Here is a 5,773-nt window from a genome sequence, read left to right as displayed (position 1 = left end):
AAAGAAAACAACAAAGCACACATTCACTACATTCGCATTAGATTGAGGGGCAACTTATTTTGTGACTATTGGTAGATCACAAAAAAAAAGCATACCTTCACTTCTTAAAACCCTATGCAACTGTAGAAAAAATTGGCATAATGGAAAGGATCGATAGCAACTCAAAACCTACAGATTAACGACCGCCCATTCACAAATTGTTGCGGCAAGATAAGATATTCCGGTAGGAGATGTGAATGAAACCCACAAAGTTTGATAGTTTTTCCTCCTCCCAAGCACTCAATATCATAAACCCTCGTCCAACTTATAAAGCCCAATGCATTGTTTACAGAGAAAATGATGCCTTGTAATATAAGCACCAAAATGAAATTGGTTTTATTCTAACAATGGAATCCAAATAATTATATATTTTGGAAAAGTATTATTGAGAAAAAGAATGGCTCATTCCAATAACACCTATTTTTTGGAATGGACATATGTTCATTTTAGGGGCAAAATGAGAATATGTATCTCTATTCCCTTTTCCGATTTAGCACACCAAACATATTCCTAATTTTCTATTCCTAATCCAGCAACCAAACGGGCCCTGACATCTTTGCATCCCTTTTGGGGGATGTGGATCTAATGGTCAGGGATAGGTCATGGACCCAATCATTAGATTTTAGGAGCTTATCGTTTAGATGTAGGTGACTTCTCTCTATTGATTGTTTCTTTCATGTTGTAAAAATATTTCCAATTGGTAGAAGCATGAAAATGATCATTTGACTATTTTGACCTCCAACCCTTCGTCTAAATGACTCTCTTCATGTTGATGCCTCATTTACGTAAGTGGTCCAACTATCTCCACCTCTCCTTTTTTTATTAGGTCCCCTCTGAGGATTTGATTCTTTCTCCTATTGTCAATGCTCCTAATTTGTTCTAACCTATGATTGTGAAACATTGTCAACAATTTGTTTTCATTGAAGTTGTTGATCATCCCACTTTGGAGGTCCTACTAGCTCGTAGTTGTATTGCCTATGCAATTATTTGTATAGGCATTTTTTATTTTCTTGAAGGTTTTTGTTGGCTAGTAGTTAGAAGTAAACTTTGCCTTATTAATGTCAAACAAGATAAGTGTTGTGAGTGAGTGTTATGGAGAGATGTTGGTGATGAAACGATGGAGTTTTGATAGACAACCTTTATCATTGCTAAAACATTCCAAGGTTATCCATGCTTTGGTTATCTCTAACACAATGGAGAAGTACCAAGCTGCCACGCTGAAAGGATATGTGTTTTGGTGCATGTTTGAATATGTTTCTGTGAGTTGTAGGTTCAAATACATTTGCATCTTGTACTATGCAACATTACAATTTGACTTGCTGTGGGAAATATCTCCCACTTAACAACTCCATTAATCTGTGAAACTGGATGCAGATTTGGAGGGGAGTCTGTCTCTAATCACCACTATGTAGTCTCTGAAATCTCCTTTACATTCTTGTGCTAGAGAAGATCAGATCGATTCTTCACCGAAAAGTTAGTGTTTAAATTGTTCTAGCCATTTTGGATGTGAGAGCTGTGGCTCATTGGTAGATAGGGCACAATTGTTTTAGTTGAGTTGGAGTTCAATTATTGTATAGGGTGAAGTTCTTTTTCCATTTACTGAACTATGGTTTTTATTCAAAAGGTTTTCGTATGATAGGGGAGAAGACCTAGTACTTGAATGCGTTCCAATAGTTGTGACAGGAGTTGTTGAATTGATATCTACACTTTTAACTTAATGCCAATTTTTTTGACAATATTGTACTAATACTTGTGACTTTAAAGTTGTTAGTACAATGTTAACTATCCAAAATTGAATAAAATGTACCCTAGCTATAAAAATTAACCAATGATGTGATGCCACATCAGTTGTTCAAGTATGGGTACCCTTTATGCACGACCATTGGTCCCACTTTTTATTTGGGCTATTTTGAACAACTTGGCAAAAAACATGTTGATATAGCATCATAATGGGTGATGTGGACTTCAAACCTTAGTTATAAGTAGGCAACTCACCAAGTAAGTTGCTATCAAAAAAGGGAGCAATTTGAAATTTTCACTTAAGATTTTGATAAGTGCAAATTTAGAGTGTTCAAGTAGTGGGTCCTCTCCCCTAAATCTTTGTGTCCTTGTTTGATGTCTCTATTTTATTGTTTTGAATCCATCTTAGGTAGGGGTCCCTTAAGAGGGGCTCTATTTTTGTGGAGCGGGTGACCCCATGATAATTTTTAAGGGGGGCTACAAGTTTATCTGGAATCTACTCCTATAAAATAGGAGCTCAACTTTTTAGCCCCCTCAATTTGAGCAGGTGAAAATGGGGTGGGGCTAGAAATAACCCCACTAGCTTATGGCAAAAATCTACCACTTGTCATAACCTACTATTTATTTTCCCACAATTTTTTATGAAGAAATTAAATTTTTATTTTAAAAATACACCACAAGCTTCCTTGAATTTAGGAGTTGATTTTTTAAAGTTGATTCACATATAAAATTCATGGGATCCCTTCCTTTTAAATATTCCTTAAAATTCTCATTGGCACCTGCTCTATTTTTTAGGAAGTGGATGCCCATGGGACCCCAACTGTCTTTTCAAATTTTACACTAGCAATATGCCTAAGTTTGTTTTTAGTGATTTGCAACTCAAATGAAACTTTGTATAATTCAATTTAAAGCATTGATTTTAAATAATATAATATGGTATTAATATAATAATAAACAAGTAATAAAAGATTCCTTTGGTTTTAATTAAACATGTAATTTAGATGATTGATTTGCATTCAACTCACCAATTAAAATTTAATAATTATTGTAAAGTTTTTTTTGAATATTTTAATAATGTATAATACTATCAAATCACACACACACGCACACATATGACACAATTTCATTTATTTTGTATTAAAATGTAAAAATAAAAAATAAAGTATTATTATTTACATTAACTATAATTTATAATTGGCTTTAATGGGATGTTGTTATAAGTGTGTGGAAGAAAAAGGTGAAGGATGGAGGTCATTCAGTTTGTCGCTTGTGAAGGGAGGTATAAGCGTTTTCATTCTCAACTATTTTTTAATGCTTAATCACTTTAGGAGAAAGGAATCAAACAGTTCTCCTTACTAGTATTTTTCCTCTCTTTCCATTTATGTGGAAAAATTCAAAGTTAAAGGTTCCCCCCCTAAACATTAGAACTTCTTGTATAGGCTTTATAATTATTATAGGAGCCTAGTGGCCTAGAATTCCCCTTATTTGGTGGTTGAGTTGAATAAGCTAGTTTTCCCTCGTATTTCATCCTCTATGAAACAAATGTCCAGCCCCATTGTTACTCCTAAAACCTCCCCTATTTTTGGTATGTGTATCCTCCCAAACTGTAAGGCTAAGCACAAAAAGATGAGCTCCCTGATCAACAAGAAAAAATGGTTGAGGTCATGGACGATTCTACTAAGGGTTCTTCCCAGGCTATTGAGTCGGCTTGGACCACTGATAACTCCACCCAACTTTTTACCCCTCTCTCTCCTGGCTCTACTCATTTTCCTCCCTCTCCTATAATTGATCTGAGCTACCCTGAAGATCCCCAACTATCTCACAAAAATTCACCTGGTCCTTTCCCTAAAAGAGAGGATGACTTTGTGGACCTGGAAATTATTGCTTTACACTCGAATGAGTTAGCCATTTGCTATAACAAGCTTAAGGCTCTTGCTAGATGGTTGTTGTTTCACATGTAATTTTTTTGTAGGAAAATCAATAAGCTGGAAGCTATTATGGAGGTGGAAAAGAAAGTCAAGGATTAGATCACTGGTAGACATGACAAAGCCTAGTGGAATTTGGAGAGAGAGTTGGGTAAAAAATTGCATAATTGGGAGCAGTTGGAGGAGCAAGTGTCAAAAGTTCATAACAAGTTGCCATCAGAGGAGGAGAAAAATGAAATACTCATGACCCTTAGCTCTATGAAAAAGGCCTAGGATAACCTCGATCAACAACTTAAGGATTTGGCCTCTCAACACAATGCTGCCCAAATTAAGACAGAGTCTATCATTGGTGTATCATAATGGAGCTAGAGGACAAGAAAGAAAAGAGGAAAAGAAAGGAGGAGGTTCTAAGTAAACAGGAGGTTAAGTTGTATGTTTCTTAGGAGATGGGTGAGACCGGGTCAAGGAGTTGTAGAGCTAGTTGGGTGGTCTTTTGTTTCTTTGTCTCTAGTGGTGGTTGTTGGGTGTTCGGTTGCTGAGGTTTGACGGTTGTTAGTTTTTTTGTTGGTTTGTTGTTCATTGGTTTTTGGTCACGATTTTTCTAATTTGGTTCAATTTCTTTTTTAATCACTAGTCAAGAAAAGTACAATGGAAATTTATTGATTTAATCAAGTCTTTAATAACATTCTTAAGAGGTTTAATATTTAATTTGATTTATCTTAATAGAATGAAATGAATCATTATTATAATGAGAAAGTTGGCAAGAGAAAAATAATACAAAATTGAATCCTAAAAATAATACATTTGAATTGTACACTTGATTAATGAATCATATGGAGAAGATGGATCATGAATAGAAACTACACCATGGATTTGAATGTTGAAATTTTAATGATTTTGTATTTTAAGAAAATGTGAAATCTAAAAAGATGGCCTTAAAGTATGGCCTAATTTACATATGTAATGATGATAGTTAGAGTGGTTACACATGATCATGGTAGTTGGGCGTGATTGTGCTCATGTGGCCAATGCTTTTTCAAGTGTTCAAGGGACTTCGTTATAGAGTTTACAATAAAATCAATGATTTCATTCCAATGATTCTCCAATTTGATAGTTTGATATGACATCTAAAGTATTTGTGCACTAAACTAATTAAGATTATAGATGATTCATTTATTCATGTGCATGCATCCAAAGGCATTTTGAAGGAGGGTTTTGTGGAGAGACTGAGAGAGACCTTAGAATGTACTTGTCATATCCTCTTGCAAGTTTCACTCAATATTTTTTTTTCCCTGAAAAGAAGCAATTATGTGTTAAATTCATAGGCATAATAGAAAATAGTTCATCCAACATTAGTGTGATGACAAAATGACATTGTAAGAAAATCCAACACTAGTGTGATGACAAAATGCCATTGTAAATTTTTTTATTAAATGTACCTATTGTGTAATATCTTTATGGCTATTTCTAGTGCAATAAGCTCTGCAATACTTGTCCCTACTTACACATTGTCATAGTGATTTATTTTCAAAACAGGCTAGGAAAGAGTATAATTTAGTTACAAAATTTACATGTCCAAGCTTGAGAGAAATGTCTTTGATTCCAAACAAGAAAATTAAAATGATATGCAAGCCAAAAAAATAGTAAAATATACTAGATGACTAATTGTTTTACTTACAAAAGAATGTAACATCAACTTACATTTTTATTCCTCAGATAGAGATTATAGAGAAACTCGGTATCCTAAAAAAAGAAGTTAACTTATCAAGTGCTCTCTATGCCATAACCATGTTGAGAAATCAATGAAATAAACTCTCCATGCACAATACATTTGGATTATCTTTCACATTATTTTCTATTGAGGTTAGATTCTAGGGTAATGAATTCCATATTTGATATTTTAATTCTTTATTATGAATTAATTCACCACTTCCAATACTTCATTTAACTACTTTCAAGTTCTCCCAATTTTCATTTAAATTTTGAATTGATTACTTAACAACTTCAAGTACACATGGATTTATAATATAAGCATCTTAAAAGAAAAAGAGAAAAATTTAAAATTTAAA

Source organism: Cupressus sempervirens, chromosome 3 (genome assembly GCF_028749045.1).
Source record: "Cupressus sempervirens isolate cs-2001-9-10 chromosome 3, ASM2874904v1, whole genome shotgun sequence".
In the NCBI taxonomy this organism is placed as follows: domain Eukaryota; kingdom Viridiplantae; phylum Streptophyta; class Pinopsida; order Cupressales; family Cupressaceae; genus Cupressus; species Cupressus sempervirens.
This window is presented reverse-complemented; position numbering follows the sequence as displayed.